This window comes from Pezoporus occidentalis, unplaced genomic scaffold, assembly GCF_034315485.1.
Source record: "Pezoporus occidentalis ecotype Australia unplaced genomic scaffold, CSIRO_AGI_Poc_V1 ctg24, whole genome shotgun sequence".
NCBI classification, from domain to species: Eukaryota; Metazoa; Chordata; class Aves; order Psittaciformes; family Psittacidae; genus Pezoporus; species Pezoporus occidentalis.
This window is the reverse complement of record NW_026914285.1, coordinates 4438911-4461029: the sequence shown is the minus strand read 5'-3', so window position 1 is coordinate 4461029 and position 22119 is coordinate 4438911.

Here is a 22119-nt window from a genome sequence, read left to right as displayed (position 1 = left end):
TTACTATCTTCATATCTGCTCTTTCCCTCAATAACTTTTGAATCTATTGGCCAATTTGAAAGTGAGTGGGGGAAAGTATCAGAGGTAATTACTTTTCTACCTGCTTTATGAAAATCAGCAGCTGAATATATTGATAGTTCCAAATTAATGTCACAGTATCACAGTATCACAGTATCACAGTATGCTAGAGATTGGAAGGGACCTCAAAAGATCATCTAGTCCAATCCTCCTGCCAGAGCAGGAACACCTAGATAATGTTACACAGGAATGTGTCCAGGCGGGTTTTGAATGTCTCCAGGGAAGGAGACTCCACAACCTCCCTGGGCAGCCTGTTCCAGTGTTCCATCACCCTCACTGAGAAGAAGTTTCTTCTCAAGTTTAAGTGGAACCTCTTGTGCTCCAGTTTGTACCCATTACCCCTTGTCCTATCATTGTTTGCCACTGAGTAGAGCCTGGCTCCATCCTCGTGACACTCCCCCTTTATATATTTATAGACACTAATAAGGTCACCCCTCAGTCTCCTCTTCTCCAAACTATAGAGACCCAGCTCCCTCAGTCTTTCCTCATAAGGGAGATGCTCCACTCCCTTAATCATCTTAGTTGCCCTGCGCTGGACTCTCTCCAGCAGCTCCCTGTCCTTCTTGAACTGAGGGGCCCAGAACTGGACACAATATTCCAGATGGGGTCTCACCAGGGCAGAGTAGAGGGGAAGGAGGACCTCTCTCGACCTACTAACCACCCCCCTTCTAATACACCCCAGGATGCCATTGGCCTTCTTAGCCACAAGGGCACAGTGTTGGCTCATGGTCATCCTGTCGTCCACTAGGACCCCCAGGTCCCTCTCCCCTACACTGCTCTCTAACAGGTCGTTTCCCAACCTATACTGGAACCTGGGGTTGTTCCTGCCCAGATGCAGGACTCTACACTTTCCCTTGTTATATTTCATCAAGTTATTCCCTGCCCAACCCTCCAGCCTGTCCAGGTCTCGCTGGATGGCAGCGCAGCCTTCTGGCGTGTCAGCCACTCCTCCCAGCTTAGTGTCATCAGCAAACTTGCTGATAGTACACTCAATTCCCTCATCTAAATCATTGATGAATATATTAAACAATACTGGTCCCAGTACTGATCCTTGAGGCACTCCACTAGTTACAGGCCTCCAACTAGACTCCGCCCCATAGACTACAACTCTCTGGCTTCTCTCCTTCAGTCAGTTCGCAGTCCACCTCACTACCTGATCATCCAGACCACACTTCCTCAATTTAGCCGTGAGGATGCTGTGGGAGACTGTGTCAAATGCTTTGCTGAAGTCAAGGTAGACCACATCCACCGCTCTGCCATCATCCATCCACCGTGTTATTTCCTCATAAAAGGCTAAGAGATTGGTCAAACATGATTTCCCCCTGGTGAAGCCATGTTGACTGCCCCTCATAACCCTCTTATCCTTGATATGCCTTAAGATGGCACCAAGGACAAGGTGTTCCATCACTTTCCCAGGGATGGAGGTGAGGCTGACCGGTCTATAGTTACCCGGGTCCTCCTTCTTGCCCTTTTTGAAGACTGGAGTGACATTTGCCTTCCTCCAGTCCTCAGGCACCTCTCCCGTTTCCCAAGACTTGGTAAAGATGATGGAGAGTGGTCTAGCAATGACTTCCGCCAGTTCCCTCCGCACCCACGGGTGCATCCCATCTGGACCCATGGATTTATGGATGTCCAGATTGCTCAATTGATCTCTAACCCATTCCTCATCAACTAAGGCAAACCGCTCCATTGACCTGACTTCATCTAAGGTCTCAGGGGTACAGGGCTCTTCAGGACTGCCTGCAGCAGAGTAGACAGAGACAAAGAAGGCATTCAGTAACTCTGCCATCTCTGTATCTTCTGTCACCAGGGCACCCATCCCGTTCATCAGTGGGCCTACATTGCCTCTGGTGTTAGTTTTGTCCGCCATATATTTGAAAAAGCTCTTTTTGCTGTCCTTGACCCTTCTCGCCCGGTTTAATTCTAAGGAGGCCTTAGTCATCCTAGCTGTCTTCCTACATCCTCTAGCAGCAGCCTTATATTCCTCCCAAGTGGCCAGCCCCTCCTTCCATGACCTGTAAACTCTCCTCTTCCACTTGAGCATACCCAGCAATTCCCTATTTAGCCACGCAGGTCTCTTGGCCCTCTTCCTTGACTTCCTACGTGTCGGGATGCTCCGATCTTGAGCACGGAAAAAGCAGTCCTTGAATATCAACCAACTATCTTGGGCCCCTTTACCTTCAAGCAGCCTTGCCCATGGGATTTCCCCTAGCAATTGCTTGAAAAGGCCAAAGTTTGCCCTGCTAAAGTCCAGGGTTGCAATTCTGCTTGGTATTCTACTAGTCCTACCACACAAGATCCTGAGCTTCACCATCTCGTGGTCGCTGCAACCAAGGCAGCCCTCAACCCTTACTGCTTCAACCAGGTCCTCCTTGTTAGTGATGTTAGTAATGTCCTTGTTGAGGGGAAGGCAGGGGAAGAGCTGAGCTGTGGTGTATTCTTTGGCTGTAGCAGCCTGGTCAGTCTTGCCCACAGTTACACACAATTGCAACATCTGGTACTTTTTGCTAGGTTTTACAGGGCAAATGACCTGAGTTTATAAGCAGGGAGATAGAAATCTTAGTGGACAAAGGCCGTAAAGCTAGGGAAAGGCAAAAGGCATAAAGCTAGCAATTAATGGAACTACTTGCTTGGTTCTTGTATGGGGCTATTTCATGGCTAATATGTTGTCAACAGTAATTTATTATATTAAAAACATCAAACTAACAAGGCTTGAAAGTCAATAGAATTTTGGCATTGAAAACTTGTTAGTAAATCACTTATTTAATCTCACTTCTGAAATTATCAGTAATTTTAACACTCTGTATTATTTGGATGCTTATCTTTGAGAATGTCTAGCTTTCAGAAGTGAAGCTGATTCATGTTGCTGGAACCTACCAATGTTTCAGTTACACTAGCCAGTTGCAAATACTCAGTGTCTATGTTTATGGTGTCTGGCATCACACAGAATGCAAATGGTACACATTCAATGTGGTTGGCTTGCACCAAAATCAATAAAGATGCCAGCACCTAACAAGCAAAATAAGTGCAAAAATATGTGTTTCTCAAGGAGTTTTATATCTGGACTTTTTTTTTTTTTTTTTTTTTTTTTTTTGTGCTCTAGGAATATGCCTTGTGATAGGTACTTATCAACCCAGGGTTCTGTTCAGACCAGGTAGCTTCTTGAAGGTTAGCTGGGAGATACTTTACCAGATAAGGCTTTCCATTGGAGCTCCACAGTCCATCTCTTCTCTTTGATCCAGGGAGGTGTAATTAGTGATTTTACAGAGGAAGTGAATGGTACTAGAGGATTCACCAGTCCATGGGTATGAGTTTTCATTCCAATCTGGTGTTTTTTTTGTGTTCTGGGCAAGAATGGCTGCTTCTAAAAGTAGCATACAAATCCCAATTCCATGCTGTGCAACATTACAGTGATTGAAATAAACAGCTTTTTCAACTTTTTTTTTTGTCTCAGAACTGTCTAGAATATATATTTAATCATCATCACCTATATATGACATATATGATTCTCTGTCTTTATAATAAATAGGATAACACTAAAAATATGCAAATAAGTTTTAATTAAGAAGATCATGTTTTCTTAGAATAGAAAATGATAGAAATTTTATCACCTACATTTATGGTAAAATATGTGTTCATGGTCTAATGCAATGCAATTTTGATTTGTTTCTGGTAGAAATGTTCAAAAGAAAAACAGAAATCTGAAACCTTAATTTAGCAAATCAACAAAAGTGTGTATTTAGGAAAGAAAAAAATGTAATTAGTGCTCAGAAATAATTGTGCCTGTGTTTTTCCCAAAGAATAAGTATTTTTTTTTTGAGAACTGTAGCTCTTCTCTTGGAAAGAAGTTAATATGGATTACATATGATGTGTAACCTTCTCATTCAGGATATCTCCTGTTGAAGTTGTGGAGAGGACTCTTTCAGCCAAGAACTCTGTTTGGAAGTAAAAAGTTCATGTAATTTTTTATTCTTGTGACTAAAACTATTGATTAATAGCCCTGTGTGTTCTTAGCTGCATTACATCCATCACCAGAGGAAGCATTAGAATGGCAGTTATCCTTGATTAAATCTAAACTCAGCTGTGATGCTCTGATATTTTTGATCTGATAGTTTCTACACCCACAAATGTGATAGGCAGACACTTTAAATGCCCCAAAATATTGTAAAACGTGCCATCACAACAGAACAATAGTACTTCAGGAAACTCCTCTATGTGGAAAGGAACCTGAAAACATTAACTTGTTTGACTGAAGTTTCCAGTTTAAAAATCTTCTAGTTGAGTATTTGAAGCCAGAAATGAACTTCCATCAATTGCATTATTATAAACTGTATCAGCATTGACATCAAAAGAAAATATGCTGTATTTCAAGCACTATGCACTTCAGAATAGCATTATGACTTCCATAATGCTGTATTTTAATAGAAAATTCCCCAGTTTGTCAATCAAATTGACATATTTCAATATGCTACATATATAGTCCTCCTGTTGTGTTTGCATTACATTGAAACAAATGCCTGTTTTGTTGTTGTTGTGTTGACTGGAACGACATCAATGTAAATGTGTTGACTTTTACCTGTCAACTTTTATTACTAAGCAATAGTTTTCTTTGCAAACACCATACCGACTCTACTATTCATCTTCATATTCATTGAAGATTTTCTCCAGAGACTATTGATATATAATTAGCTAAGCTGATATGTTTTCCAAAACATTTTCAAAGCTTTTTAACACTGGATGGATGAAAACTATAAAAGAGATTTCACTAGTGACTGCCAATACCTGTTTTATTCTAATGCTATTACTTTTTTTCCAAAACTATATGACCACTAAACTTCAGATTTCTATACTGTTGCTCACATTACTGTGAGGGGGGCATATGTTGTATGGACATTATCTAGTAACCTTTCAAGTTTTGTAGAGCACAATCTTGTATTAAAAAAGGACGTAGGGAAAGAAAAGAAAGAGAGCAATAGCATGTCTATAGACAAAAGCTTGCGTCAGAATATGAGCTGCTGTCAACATGTCTGCAGACATGAAACTGTAACTCCAAAAGGTATGTAATGCTATCTTTAATTAAGAGTATATTGATTCTGAAATGCAATTTCTGTCAATTTTCATGTTAAACATTTTTCTTTATTATGTGCTATTTTATCAGTAAAAATGAGTATACTGGAGATGAATCAGGGAAAAGATGAGAATGTACAACCTGTGTTTCTTTCTAATGTGAATTCTAGAGAGAATTTAATTCACTATTATGAAAAAAGGTCTCTCTGAGAATACCGCATTTTCATCCAGAAGAGGTAGTAAAAAGTACTTTCTGAAAGTATTCACAAATATTCAGTCAGTTAGGCTTGGAACTGTGTTCAGTGATATTCACCATTGTTTTATATTCACTTCCACAAATGAATATAAATTCATTCATATGAATTCAGTCTCTGTTGAAATAGTGGAATGCAAAAATTTCCCAAGCCTCCTTTCAGGTTCATCTAAGTGCTAATATGAAAACCATTTGCAGGGATTTTTTTGGTCATCTTTGGCAGTTATTTAGGAAGCAGAAACAAGTGGCTTACTAGTAAAAATGTTCAAGTACAGTGAAATGCAGAAATGGAGTCAGGCTGTCATCTGTGATCAACAGCTTGCGTCCACCAGACATGATCCTACAGTCAGGGCACTTGCATGGGCTAATGGAATCACAGAGTCCTACTGACTTTAAGGGGGTACATTGATTCATGGGATTACCGCTAATATTGAATTGGATGAAATTGTAATTTCTATAAAACTTATTTCAGAATAACGAAATTATGATGGCACTTTAAATAACCTAGGCTTTGCTTCATAGACAATGTATAATGAGAAACAGGCAACAGAAATCTGCAGTATCCATTTTTGATTAACAGCTATAAGTTAAAGGTAACCACCTGAGATGATGCTAATGCATTTGAAATAAGTAGAGGTGATGAAATGAAGACGGTCTATAATGGTGAGAACTACCTAATATATTGTGTTAAATTACAGTATATCTCCAATGGAAAATGCTCTTTGAACTGTGGCAGAACAACATTAACTCTGTCCAAGTCTGTACTCTCTGTGGCATGTGGAAAACCATAAATGAACCTAAAAGCATTCGGGTAGCATGCTGTTTCAGGGCTGTCTGCTTTCAAGAGAAAGCCAGTTGTTCAGACTGATATTCTGACCACCCCAGTTATGCAGTGGATGAAATGACCTTCTGAGTTTGCCAGCTTCCAATTCTGAATTTAAAGAGTGTGTTTGAAGAATAAAAAATGGGGAACTGCTGGCTGTGTCTGCAATAAATATTGAAAGGGTTTCCAGCTAAAACTAATAATATGTAAGAGAAACACCTCTGGCTTAAGTTTTCTCATAAATATTTCAAACCAATTCTTCACTGGTTGTAGTAGTTTCTTGAGGCACAGAGCTCATTCTCTGCATGCTAGGCTTAGCTAGTAGTGAGTCTTTCCTTCATAAAATAACCCCTCCAGAAAGTGTGCAGAATTAAATTATCACCACTGCTGCAGAGCTTAGAAAAAAGTTCTTGTATAGTGTGATAAAGGTAGACCTTAAAACCAATTTATGTGATGTTTTCTAAGACAGAGCTTTTCATTCCTGGATGAATATTAAAAGGAAATGTGGAGTCTTACTTCTGTTTGTTCGTGCTTTTAAATGAAAACTACCAGATCTATTTCTCTTGTATGTTCCACAGTTTTTACATCTGTATTGTAACATTAAAAACTGCTTGAGAAAATGGATTTTTCTTTAACACTGGATGTTTGCAATGCTGATAAGAAAATAACATGCAAGAGTAAAAAGTTATGGAGTGTGAGTGGGTGTATGGAGGTGAGGGAGGGAAGCTTCACCTATTTGCAGGAAGCTTTACTCTGAATACTTTTGCGTTTACAGTAAAAAAAAGTCTTTAATTATATTAGCCAAAATAACAATTCAAGGCATTTGTGCAGAATATAGATCACTTTTGAGTGTTGTTGATCAACAACGTCTGGCACACAGCCTAGCTGCTGTTTGCCGTCAAAAAGGGTTACAGAGTCCACCAGCAGAAAATCAGAGCTCTAAAGGATCTTGTTGAAAAGCGTCTTAGAATACTGTGTTTTTCTCTAGTGAGAATATAATGGCAAAACCAAAAGGAGTATTGCTGCTTGTTCTTAGAATCCCAACATACATATGATTGTCCGGCTTTTTATGAACATGTATTTGGGTATTAAATTGAGATAAGCTAGCAATTTTACCAACAAAACCTATGCATTATTTAAATGAAGACTGCCAGTCTATCACTAGTTTCTTTTACTGATTCATTTGAATGGCAAATGTATTTGTCTTTTACTGTTGCTATAAAACCCCTTCCAACACAAAGCTGCAAACACCACAAGGGAACTATCTCCTTTCTGGTAACAACACTTTTATTATTTTTACTTTAACTATCACGATATGTAAGAAGGAGGCTCTATGATGAAGGTCCTCATGTCTAGAAAAATTATGTCCTCTTATATATATTATGAGAATTATAACATTTGTTTATTATTGCTAGTAAAAGCAAATGATCTGTTCAGCTACATTTAATCAACTAAAATGAGTTCATTTTCCAATGCATAATGCTGAGATCCTACTCTAAACAGATTGCAGAGGGTTTTATGCAGGATTTTCTTCTGTTTCGTAAGGAATAGATAGGCACTCTTACAATAAGATGTGGTGAAGGGCTCATAGCTACCTTGCAACCTCATAAGTATGATTATATTTATGAAGCTTCATATGATGACTGTAGGACCCTATTTAAAATATGTAAAGGGTTTTTTTGGGGGGTGGGTAAATTTATATCAGGAAATTTGCTTATCAAGCAGCTTTTCACTCCTTAACCTTTCTTTCTTTCAGCCAAAATAGCAGAACTAAAAAAGCCTGTTACAAGATTTACCGTTTTGTTTTTTTTTTTTTTTTTTTTGTTAATGACTGTGAACACTATGTACTATGAACTCAAATAGTGCTATGTTTAAAATAGGCTGGAGGGAATGAATACCACAGCACTGTAAAAGTAATAGCAATAGAGCAGCAGTGATTCAATCAGTTCGGAACCCTTCTGGCCAAACCTTAGGGTAAGATTTGTTAAAATATTGAAAGGAAATGTAGCCATTTAAATTTATTAATTCATGCGTTTGACTGGGGCTTGCTGGCGGCAGTGCTAAGGGATGGACTGCACTTTCTGCTGTGGGCTGTGGAGAGCCATGTCCATAAAAGGAGCAGGTGCCCCACCATCACTTGCTTTGGAGGTTGTAGACATCATTTGGAGGTCCACATGGCCACTGCTGATCTCCAGGCCCCAAAGGGGTTTGAATGGACTAATCAGGATGTGGTATCCCCTGATAGTCCTGCAACTGATCCCTGCGTGGGAGTGGCTGGTGGAGAGGCCCCAAAGGCACATGAAGCCTAAGAGGCTGGAGGAGGGAGATGAGCTGTGGGATAAAGCCCTTGTGCCCTCACCCACTCTGCTCCCTCTCTCCTGCAGCAGGGAGAAAGGTCTTGTCATAATCTGAACAAAGAGCATGTACCTGTGATTAAAAGGTTTTGGTATCTCTGCAGCTTGGTCTTAAACTGTGACACCACTTTGTCTCTTTCCTCACCATGATAAATGGCTTAAGGTGTACGTTACACCTCTGATGTCCTTCTCTCACTTTCCCAGAGTGTCATGTGTGGATTTTGAAACAAGTGTGAAGAGTAAATTTGAATTTTGTTTGTTTTCATCATAATCTGGAAAGGTTTTTTTAATCATGGAAATGCAGGTGATGGCTGAGGTGTTAGAGCACTGCCTTTCTTACAGTGCAAATTAACAATGAGCAGAAATTCACCACATCAGTCTTTTTTTCCTGTTTTTTTACGGAAAGCTGATTAGTTAGTTGTAACACTCCTGTGCCATTTTTATCCAAGTTTCCTAAGGAATTACATGTGAATGAAGACCCTGCCTTTTTCTTTTACCACAAATAAGTTTTGACGGGTTTCTTAATTGCAAGGAAATTTGACAGACAGGTGAAAGCTTAAAACTGATCACATTTCTATGACAATAATATACATAGTAAAGGAGAGAAGACCTACAAAGTATGAGAAGACTGCAATATGAAGTACCAGAACATGACAGTAAATGTCACTCAATCATGAGAAAAGCATGAGTGAAGAGAACTGCATGTCTTGCATGGAATGACTCAAAAGTGAGACAAAGCCACAGGAGCTGAGCCTTCGTTAGCTTTGCTGTCACAGATCTGTGTATTCTGCTGATAGTGTGTAGCTACATTTTTTGTCCCTGCTTTGTAAAATGTAGGCCATTTGTACATGAATTAGCTCCTTATCATTAACTGTAAAACTTTATGAGAAAGTTAGCAATTTTTCCACCAACTTGATTCTTGATGTGGCTGACCTAATGAAAATAAATAAATGAACTTTCACTGCAGTAATGAATTTCTTGAGAACTCTTCAGCATTTGAAATTTCTCTTTCAGCAAAAATAGTACAAAATTTCTAATAATTTAAGGTATCTGTTTTGTCAGTTATTTATGTTTCTGGCTTAAATTAGCTCTATCTTCGCCAAGATTTTGCCTTATCCAGAGCAGGGTTTGCCAGCTCAGTGCTGGCAGTCTCTTATGTGCAAATCCAGTGTTCTCAGCATTATGGACTCATTTTTCAGTCAAAATATGGAAAGCTCATCAAAACTTCATTTTTGTGAACACTTCCAATGCAACTCTTTTCACCATAATGCAGGATGAACATGAATGCAAAAATCTTTAAAGCTTCCTCAATATTGAATTGTTGTACTCCACAGAACCCTGAAGTAAGATCTTAGTTCAGCACAGAACAATATGTTCAGGAGAAGGAGCAAGCATAATGTAATGGGGTTCTCTAATCCAGTTGCATTTCCTGTGAAGACTGACTCTAACATTTTAGCATCCTGTAAAATGTTAGCTTTTAAAAGATTAAAAAAATTGTCCCCAACAATTTCAATCCAAAAATTTCATTACTAACTAAAAAAAAACAATAAAATGATAACAGAATGATGAAGCCAAGACTTGTGCCTGATTTGTCTTTGACCCAAACCTCTACATTATAGAGAACTGTGATGTAGCTGTGTGTTGTCTCAAGACAAATACCTCAGGGAAGGAAGAAGGACATTTACTCAAGTAATGTGTAGGTCTACAAGATGCTTGTGTTTTAAATTCAGTTTTTCAGATTCTGGTCCTAAATGAGCAGAGGTCTCGGATATATTGCCACTATAATGAAAGTTTTCTTGCTGCGATTTTTTTTCAATCCATGTTGACCTTGATATTTCCAGTGAGATCATGTTTAAAGATAAAGTGACAAGATGATAAGTATTAACTGTAAAACAAATGCTCAGATCAGAAAATAGAGTGCATTCAGTACTGTGGGAGTGACCAGTTTCCAAATACCATGTGCTCCCATGTTCAAAAATGTGTGCCAAATTATGCCAGCTGGGAGGACATGTGTTGCCACACTCCAAATGTAAATTCAGACTGTTAATTAATTAAAATTCTTATTTTAGTCTAACAGAACAAAAAGCAGCCTGCTCTGTTGCCAAGACTGTAACAGATTTTTCTTAACATATTGTTCATTGACAATTTAATATGAGTATTACAAATTGTTGTGCAACCAACATCACAGAGCTTGCTTCAATAGGGTCTTAGTCTCCTTATTCTAAAAAACTAGTATTGAAGTTATAAGATAGTGGTCAACTTTATTGCCCTCCATAAAATCTCAATTAGACTTAGTCTGGAAGCAAAAGAGTTAGGGAAAAAAGATTCTTTTTGGACCACCATCATCATCCTCTCATTTCCTTCATGAAACTTAATTGCGTAAACTTTCACCACCCATTTTGAGATCCTTTGTAATCTTTCTATATAAATGTGTCTATTAAATGGAACTGTTCACACACTATAGGGAAATCAGATCAGAACTAAGTAGAACTGAGTACAGAGAAGAGCATTAAGAAACTAAGGACATCTTGTGGATGAAAGGTAAAGAGATTGTGAAGCCTGATGTTACCATGCAATTACAGGATCACAGGCAGACCACTCTGATATTTAGATTTCATGATACTGATCATAAAATTCTATTAGAAAGTAAGTATAAGTAAGCCCATTACTTTCATGTGAATGTCTGAAAAAATATGCATAATGAAGTATTAGACCAACACTATTAAAACCAGCCATTTATCTTAGAAGTAGAATTGAAATGTTTTTATGGTTTTTGAGGATATGTGTTTTATAGAAGGAAGTTGTTTAGAACTTTCTCAAAATCAGGTCTATTTTCAAGGAATCTCAAGCTGAAGGGTCAGGCAGTAGCATTTTCAGAAACACTGGTTTTGAGTGGCATTACTTACGCTGAAGCAGCTCTGAAGTTTTTGCACATTCTTTAGCAGAACAGGTGAAGTTTTATATCACCAGTAAGCCCTAACTGGAAAACACTTTCATAGGTGCATTTTGTGTTTTGTTCTTGTTGCTTTTACTTTGTATTCACCAAAGGATCAGGACTGTATTGTATGCGTGTGTCACAGTGACAATAATCATTGATTTTTATTTTCTTCTTGTAACGGATGAATCAAAACAAAAAAAAAAATGTCTTTAGTTTGTCTTTGAAGAGTCAGTCAAGATAGTTCATCCTCAAGCTGATATATGTTTAGTGCTGCATATCCTATGGATCTTCAGACTTATTCCTAGAACAGTGAAAAATTATTTTCTTAACAGATTTGGGAAACAATGATTGGCTAATATTAATAAGGCTTCATCAATACACCAGTATTTTTATACATTTGCATGAATTCATATAAGAATGAATCTCTAAAGTCATAATAAAATAATTTATGTTTTCTGTCAAGAAGTGTAATTCTACTACATTTTCTTTTTTTTTATAATTTCAAAGTATTTGTCTGACATTTTCAGGCTTATTGTCTAGGTATTCCAGCCAGCCTAAGTATTGCTTACACTACTAAATCACAAGCAGAGTTTGAACCTGGATCTTCATGGCTAGGCCAAAAATTTCTGTTGTTTAGAACTGGCTTTTGTAATCAGGCAGGAGCTTTATTGCTCTGAAAGACTAATCTAAGTTTTACTGTTTTTTCCACATATACTGACTTTAAATCTGCATTACTATTCTAATACTGATCAGCTTCTTTCCGAATGGTGTTACTGGGAATGTCTTTTACAAGTAATATTCTCAAAACACGTAGGTAGCTTAAAACAAATAAAGTATTTCCTAAGACAGTATCTGGAGAAAATACAGTACATGAGTCAGTGGAAGATTCAGCTGAGGATTTATCTTAGTTTGTTTCCAGGCTTCATAATATCAGGGTTTTTTTCTCCAGGGCAAAAAATTTTAGGCTGCCAAAGCGAGCAGAAATCTTTCATGTAGTAAACTCTTGTCACTTTCTGAAGTTCAGTCCTATTTATTTTCTGGTACGATTATTCACAACTCAGGTTTTATTACTTTTCTTATGTAATCTCTGAAACATGAGATACCTAATAGAGGACTCAGCCATACAAATCCATGGTGTCATACAGCTGTCTTGCTTGTATGTCTATTTACGGTGTGTTAAAGCTGAGTCACAAGAAAATCATGGGTTTAGAAAGCTTCTTTCATAAACCAGAAAATGTAAAGTTTTATTGCTCTTTAGACACAGATTATTAATACTGTGATGACATTAAAGAGTATTAAATGCAAATTTGCAAAGCTCCAAAGAGCTTTATTAGGATAAGCAACATTTTTATTGAGTCACTCTTTTAATGAAAATCTGGCAGAGTAAATCTAAGTGAAGGCCACCACAGATGTTCTGCTATGCTTCATCAAGGAGTAAGCTGCTGAGTGCTTAGGGGTAGAAGAAAGCTCAGATGCACTGAGTCTTTAGGTACCTTTACCGCAGATAATTTATAGTGTGTGCCACACATAAAACACAGGGGAACATTCACTAATGAAATAGCAGAGGGGAAAGAAAGATCAGAATCTGTATAATACTGTATTGAACATGTGAGATAAAGCAAATGAAAGAGATTCTGCCAGGTGATTTAACTGAGCATGGAGGTTTTTCAGGGTGTATGAAGAAATGGCTCTTGATTCTGTAAGTGATACTCAATCACTGACAATTTTAAAAAGATATAAATCTAATTTTAAATTAGTTCTGCTCATGGTGATAGAATTATGATAGCAATATGATTATATTGTTCACTGCAAATTACAGGTTTGTACAAGTGGACATGTTGTATCATGGATCATACTTATATAATTTTTACTTAGACAAGAATCTAGAACTACTTCACAGGTGACACACTGTGGTGCCTTTGAAGTACGATACGCTATTTTGGAGATGTGACACATGCTATTTAATATCTTTTCAGAAGGCTAAATCTAACATGGAATACTGTTTTCTATGTAAATGTTTAAGGATATAATGCATAAAAAATACTAAATTAATTTATAAATTTGGAGGCTGTATATTTCTGACAATTATTTCCTAAATGTCATACATCATCAATACCTGAGAATTTCATAGGGATAAGGTTTTCATATAAAATTTCTATAATTACTCAATCCTGTGTTTTAAGACAAAGGAGTAAGAGGATTATAAGGTGCTTTTCAAATTCTATTGAGACCATCTCTGCTATATTACACACACTCTGAAACTTTTCATGTTGTAAACCGTTTGTTTCACAACTTGACCAGGAAATATGCTTCTTTCTAAAACCTAGGAACTGAGTTGTAGTGCATAGTCCATCCTCTTCTTGTACACAAATGAAGAGTGTGAATGCACTTTAATAATGTTGAAAAACTGATGTGAAGTTATCTGGGACAAAATCCTGCAACTTTCACTAGAATCTTGAAGTCCAGTGTTGAAGTAGTGTATTATTTAATATTATTTGTAGTGTAAAAAGGGTCTGCTTGTGGCTGTCCACTTGTGGAAAAGGAAACAGTCTTCAGACCACTTCTGTACTGCAAAAGCTAGATGAGAAAGTGATTACCCCTCGGTTGCATAGTATCCCTAGGTCTCTTGTCTCTTTTTTTCAGCTGGTGAACAGGGTCCCTGAGATGCTGTTTTTAATCTGCATGTTGATAGAAGAACCTGTTTTATGTCCTGCTTTTTTTTTGAGCAGTGAATTGAAGCAAAAGTGTAGCTCTTGAATTTTGGTGAAAATAAGAGTGTTTCTGTGCTTTGTTGATTGGTTGGTTGGCTAGGTTTGTTTTTTTTTAACCTTTCACAAGAAGAAAATTTTAAGTGTGTGTGTGGTATCTTTGAAAGGATTTATGTGATTTAGTGCAGGCCTTACTAATTTTCAGTCTAACTTGTTCTCCATTTATTTAATAGAGCATTTTTTGTAGGTTTCCATGACCATTAATTAGTACGTGTTACGGTCAAAGATGTAGAAGAAAGAATGATGAAATGGCCTGGGACTACTACCTTACTCTCATCAAAATATCTCTGGATGATTAATTAGATTAAAAGCCATTTAGATTTATGCTTCAAAGCAACCAAAGTGGCTTTTGAAAGCTGAACAGTATCTTTAGAGCAGAGTAAACCATCTAACCAATCAAATAAAGATCCCATGGTAACAATCAGATATAATTTCACAGATGATAACATAATGGATCCATGGAATTTGCTAATAGATTCTATCATTTCAAAATGCAACATATAATTAATAAGACCTTGGGCCCACTGTAAGAGAGGATCTGGTTCCAGACCATCTTAAAAATCTGAACGTGCACAAGTCCACGGGTCCTGATGAGATCCATCCGTGGGTCCTGAAGGAGCTGGCAAATGACCTTGCTAAGCCACTGGCCATCATATTTGAGAAATCATGGCAGTCAGTGGAAGTTCCTGATGACTGGAAAAAGGGAAATATAACCCCCATTTTTAAGAAGGGGAAAATGGATGACGCAGGGAACTACAGTCCAGTCCTCCATGCCTGGCAAAATCTTGGAGCAGATTCTCCTGGAAGGCATGCTAAGGCACATGAAAACCAACAAGGTGCTTGGTGACAGCCAGCATGGCTTCACTAAGGGGAAGTCCTGCCTGACCAATTTGGTGGCCTTCTATGATGGGGCTACAGAACTGATGGACAGGGGTAGAGCAGTTGATGTCATCTACCTGGACTTGTGCAAAGCGTTCGACATTGTCCCACACAACACCCTTGTCTCTAAGTTGGAGAGACATCGATTTGATGGATGGACCACTCAGTGGATAAAGAACTGGCTGGCTGGCTGCATACAAAGAGCCATTTGTGGTCAATGGCTCAATGCCCAGCTGGAGACCAATAATGACTGGTGTCCCTCAGGGGTCAGTGTTGGGACCGGTCTTGTTTAACATCTTTGTTGCTGACATGGACAGTGACATTGAGTGCGCCCTCAGCAAGTTTGCCGATGACACCAAGCTGTGTGGGTCGGTTGATATGCTGGAGGGAAGGAATGCCATCGAGAGGGACCTTGACATGCTTGTGAGGTGGGCTGATGCCAACCTCATGGAGTTTAACTATGCCAAGTGCAAGGTCCTACACCTGGGTCAGAGCAATCCCAGGCACAGCTACAGGTTGGGCAAAGAAGAGAATCAGAGCAGCCCTGAGGAGAAAGACTTGGGGGTGTTGGTTGATGAGAAAATGAACACGAGCCGGCAGTGTGTTCTTGCAGCCCAGGAAGCCAACCGTATCCTGGGCTGCATCAAAAGGAGCGTGACCAGCAGGTCAAAGGAGGTGATCCTGCCCCTCTACTCTGCTCTTGTGAGACCTCACCTGGAGTATTGTGTGCAGTTCTGGTGTCCTCAACATAAAAAGGACATGGAACTGTTGGAACAAGTCCAGAGAAGGGCCACGAGGATGATCAGGGGCTGGAGCCCCTCCCAAATGAAGATAGGCTGAGAAAGTTGGGGCTGTTCAGCCCGGAGAAGAGAAGGCTGCGTGGAGACCTCATAGCAGCCTTCCAGTATCTGAAGGGGCCCTATAGGGATGCTGGTGAGGGACTCTTCATTAGGGACTGTAGTGATAGGACAAGGGGTAACGGGTTCAAACTTAAACAGGGGAAGTTTAGATTGGATATAAGGAGGAAATTCTTTCCTGTTAGGGTGGTGAGGCAATGGGACAGGGTGCCCAGGGAGGTTGTGAATGCTCCATCCCTGGCAGTGTTCAAGGCCAAGTTGGATGAGGCCTTGGGTGGTATGGTTTAGCGTAAGGTGTCCCTGCCCACAGCAGGGGGCTTCGAAATGGATGATCTTAAGGTCCTTTCCAACCCTAACTATTCTATGATTCTATCAGGAAATAGCTGTAGCAGCTCAGCCATTCCTAGTAAGTCTGGCTGTGGCAGACTCATGGTGTTTCCATTATATATGCATACACTCTATTGTATGAAAACTTACTTTCTTCTTTAGGCCAAAATTATGCCATTGACCTTTAAGGATCTCTGTTTCCCTAGAGTTCAGGGAAACATGATGAGTCTTTTCACTGTTCTCTTAGACTTGGGATGACAAGCTCTTGGTTTGCAAAAAGGTTTTCCCATGTGAATTTTTTGATATGGCACTTACATTTATGTCCTCCTATTATGACTTAGAAAATAGAAATGGTGTTGCTGTATTTCCTGTCTTTAAAAGTTTGAACTTCAATTCAGTAACCATCCTGAGTTAGAAAATGCATGGACTGGGTACAACTAGTCTTGAATTAACCTCATGCATATTCTTACATGAACAGCCCCTGAGTAATTTGCTTTTGACTGCAAATTCTTTACTCACATTAAGGCTCTGTTGACTTTAAGAATATACCACAAAAAGAAAACATTCATTGCACTAAAAAGAACCTGAATCTTGGAAGAACATTGCTACTTCTTTATGATATGATTAACAAATTTTCATAACTGCATCTTGATATTTTATGTAAATCAAAAGCGTGTTTGGGACCCAAATATCTATGAAATGATCAGAATCTTCTCAAAAAGTACCGTGACAAGTCAGGAAAAAAAAACAAAAGAACTAAACCAAACCCATTTATGGTTAGATCAGATGAACTATGGTGGGAGAAAGTAAGCAGTGCTTGCTATAGAATTTTTAACTCAAAAGGTAACTGTAAACCTCTATTGTTTTAAGGTACATCATTGCATTCTGTGATGTACCCTGGCTTTATTTTGAAAAGTGGAAAACTTAAATCTGGTTTCCATGGAGAGTGCTCACAGTTACATCAGGTATTTAATTAAGATGTTTGCACTAGGAAACCAGATTTTCCATATGAAGAAAACATAAAATCTATTGGAAATCCAGAAAGTGGTCAAAATGCCTAAGCTCTGTGCTTAAGCACTTGAACTCCACCTTTACTATTCCCTTATAACTCCTAAATCAGAGTCCCAAGTTTAAGTGTGAGAATTTTTGTTTGTTGGTATTCTAAATTATGTACATTTACCAGGAAAAAAAAACAACAAAAACCAGCAACAAAACAACACTCTAGAGATCTAGGTGACTCTGTATTTCTGACAAACTGCATGACCTTAAAGAATGAACTGGTCTCCATATTTTTATTATTTTCTTTTCCTTTAAAAAACTCCAAAATGGAAAAGCAATATGATACTTCTATTTAAATTACAATTGGCAATTTGACAAAGAACTCGTGGATGGATTAGGTGCTGCTAGAAAAAGAAGAGGGTATTATTTAGACCACAAGTGTATTAGTATGCATCACACTGGCGCAATGCAGCAACTGTACCTGTGAAATAACAGGCAAAGGATAAATTTAGTGGATCTGCAGAGTTGAATGTCTGAAATTCTTCAGCGCTTATTTGCATTTCATATAAGAAATGGTAATTTATCTTCTAATTTTTTTTATTTTTTTTTTTAAAGGGCACCGCAGACAGAAAGATAGTGGGAAAATATTCTGGAAACCAAGGCTTTATTTTAAAATATGTTTTAGCAAGTTGTTATGTAAGCATATTAACTATTAAAATGCTGGCAAAGACAAATTGATACTAAATTTAACTAGTCAGGATTGCCTCTGACTTTCATTTCTTGCCTGAATGGTGTAATGTAGTCTGAAACTGTTATTACTTTACTAGCTCTTAACATTTGCAAATATGTGTGTATTTTTTTCTACCTTTGTAAACATTGTTTAAACAAAATTGCAAACAATTGAGAAAGTGCTATCTACTTGACATAATTAACAGCTTATAAATAAGCTGAAATGGTTACAGCTCTGTGAGGGTGATAGCTGTAAGATGTATGAATATTTGTACTTTTAAAAAGCAAAGAAGCAGATTTGTTACAGAGTACAGAAGTTATTTCTAAACTATATGCTAACAAGATCTAAACATCGACATAGGCACACAGAATAGCCTAGAAAATTGACATAAAAAACTGGCCTGGCTTGACAAAAAGTGAATTGTAATAACATAGGTTGAAACAGTCTGAAGCCATCTTATTTTGCAGGTGGTCTTCTCTGAGGTCAAGATAGAAAATTGGAGCAAATACTGATTTTCAATTCTTTACAGTTAATTAATAGGTTATTTACCCCTCAGAAGTCTGTGTTGCTCTTTATGCATCGGGATGAAAGGTAATGGCTGGAACTGGGCCCTCCCTTTTGGTATTTCCTACAATCTCTTCATATGCATAAACTGTCACACTGAATGAATCTGGATGTGTTGTCACATATGCAGACTTGTTACCCAGTGTGCATTTAATATCAGATGTAGTTAAGAACTTTCAGGACTGGAGCTTTTTATGCTGATATACCAAAATATTTCCTCCCTCTGTGCTTCCTTCCCTTCCACTCCACTTAATTTTTATAGCTTATACTTATTTTCTTTGTTATTGGCTAATGTGAAAATAACACAAAATGTTGTACGGTAAAAATAAACACAAAATGTTGTACTGCCTGATCTTCACTTGTTTAGCCTCATTGGTGAAGAAACGTAGCAAACAAGGTAATGGAGCATGTTCTGAAAATTCCTGCTGGTATTTTGCTATTGCACCACAGAGAGAAATGCTTTAGAAAGGGTGACCATTAACAAGTGAGAGTTTGTATTTACTACTGGATCAAGCATGTGTAGAAATGAGCATAAATGACTGCAGCTGTCCTGTTTTAGTCTGGTCTCATTTTATGGCTAACAGAGATATCGCAATAAGCATCAAGCAGCCAAATATTTTGCACTGTTGAGTAAATGAAAATCCGTGATAATTAGGAAGTATAAAGTAATTATAATTTGTATTCCTAGGGATCATGCACTGTTCTTACTATCTTACTACACATCACCCCCTAACCTGGGGCATGTTTTCCAAATAATCTCCTGCAATAACAGCTCCCAGCCCTGTGGATCACTGGCTACTCACACTCTAAATACCCTCACATCTGTCATTGAGTAGCTAAGCACCCTCTGGACTGGCAGTTTCTTGAGAATGGAGTGTTTGTGGCTTTGGCAGCTTTGCTTGAAAAAATTTTTAATATCTGCAAAACCTCTGAATAGAGTCAACATGAATTTATTATAATGAAATGCAAGATTTAAGAAAATTACTGTATTAGGAAAGATGTGTGTGACCATAAATGAAATCTGTGCATTAATAGCTACTTTCAATTTCATTTAGTACCAAAGGACTTTTTTTCTGTTTCACTCAATTAAAAAGTTGACAGCATGCTTAGATAACTGATTTCAGCCAAGATCTAGTCCTTTCACAAACATTACCCTAAGGCTTTCCATCTGTGAAACAGATAATGATCAAGGGCAAACTCGTTAGGTTTTCCATTTCCTTCTATTCAAACAAGTATTTCCTTGAAGGGTTTGCTGTAAGATACAAACTTGATACTTAATCAACAGGTCATTCTAAAAACTTCTCCTAGAGAACAGTTAATTTCTGATGACTTTCTGAGTATCTGTGTCTTTTTGAGTAATTAGTTGGCCAGGTAACAAAAACTCCGACCCATTCACCAGGCAAATGCAACACTTACCAGCGGCTTTGATACTTGACATGGCTATAAACCCTGTTGCTTACCTTCATGAGTGAAATTCTACTTCTCCCTGTGGTCTGGTAGGGTAGAGTTTAAGCTTAATATGTAGCCCTTTGAAACCTACCTATTGAAAACTCATGCTTTTGTAGTGAGATTAAGGAATGGAATTCATCTTAATTTCTGGTGGATATAATAGAAAGCTAATCCCTGAAGTGGCAATGATAGTGTCAGAGGACTGATGCTTTTTGAGTAGGTCAACATGCTGCCCTTGGGCCTGGAACACTATTGGAAAGCTTTCTGCTGTTTATCTGCATGAAATTCAGGCTGCTGTTTGTACAGACTTCAGTAAAATATTTATTACTGGATTACTTTTAATTCAATGAGGATTTAAAAATACCAAAGCTGTAGTTATTTATTTTTAGTTCAGGCTGGGAATGTTAAGTGGAAAAGAAATATAATCTAAGATAAGTTGTTTTGGTGGAGAAACTTAAATAGGCTGATAGGGTCATTTATTTATAGGATTCTGCATGACATTAATACTGTGCCTTTTAAATTTGCTTTGGGCAAATTTAAAAATCACTGTAGATGGCTTCCAACAGACAAGTGGTGTGTGATGTTGCAACAGGGAGCATTTAGTTTGTGGTAGCCAATCAAGTAGTAGGTTTTAAAAATAACTATAGTGTGTATAATTGCTACTATATAGATATGTAGTAATTTTCAAAAAGCTTCTGTATACTGGATAGGCAGTAAAATGTACTAAGTTAAATTTGTGACCATTCAAGTTTCTAGGGTAGCCATATATAAAGGAGTGTCACAATAGTTCTGAGAATATAAAATATTTAGTCTCTGCTTTTGAATGATCTTTTTTTTTGACCTGTGAATACTGGCTGAAATGAATCATTGGTGCAAAGACTGTAAATACCAACTGAAATGAATCACTGGTGCAAATGATACAAAAATTTATAAAGAAAAAACAAACAAGCAAAAAAGGAAATAAATTACAACAAACTTGTAAGAAACCCCAAAATTAAATAGCGCAACTACAAAAATATATAATATGATTACATAGATTCCCTTTCTCCTGGTATTAGTGCATATTCACTGTGAAATAGGTAGGCTTATTATAATTTTGTGTTGGTGGGAATTGGTCAAGAATCCAACCTAAAAACCCATGTAAAACAACATTATTATTAATTAATTAGCCTTAGAATCTCTTAAATATTTAGATTGTAATTGCCCTTAAACACTATCTTTTTGTGATGTAATTGTATAGTCTCTGGAATGAAGAGGTAAGGATTCATAAATAAGGCTTAGGACAGCTAAAATTACTCATTGTGTCAGTTTCTGCTGGGTGATAAAACAAAAGTGTATGATGATGTCCTAAGAACATGAAATATCTTTTTCACTGAAGCATACATATAAAAGAACAATAATGGATTCTTTGAATAGAGATAAATTTCTTTTTATCTGATTTTTTTTTTATGCAGAATTCCCTACATATGTATTCTATTGTCTTAAGTGCTGTGTCTCATGCTCTCATACGTCTTAATTTATAATAACTGATTTTAATATATAATAACTGCTCTTATATTGAAGCAGACTAAAATGTCATTTATCATTGGACAGATAATAAATATAGAATACTAAGACAGAAGTGAAAATAATTTTTTCTGGTCTTCAAAAAATAAGCACATGAAAAAAGTAATTATTTGTGAAAAATTTGAAATTCACAGTTCAGTAATGGATTTAATCATGTTATTAGTTTTAAGCCTGCTTAGTACTTATCTCTTTAAAGATTAGTTCCTAAGTACCTTGGGGACTATGAACTGTACATCTCTGCAAACTGACATCTAATGGCTGTCCTCAGATTAATCTTCATTCTTGATTTGTTTCCTGCTTTTAGCTGATATTGTTAACAAGTATGAACATTAGTGCTCCATGCAGTGGCAATCAGTAAAACTCTGAAAGACCATAACTCTACTCCATTCATCATGGATCAAGTTCACAAGGAAGAGAGGTGAATATAGGTACAATGTTAATTGTAAATCTGCACCTGCAGTGCTAAA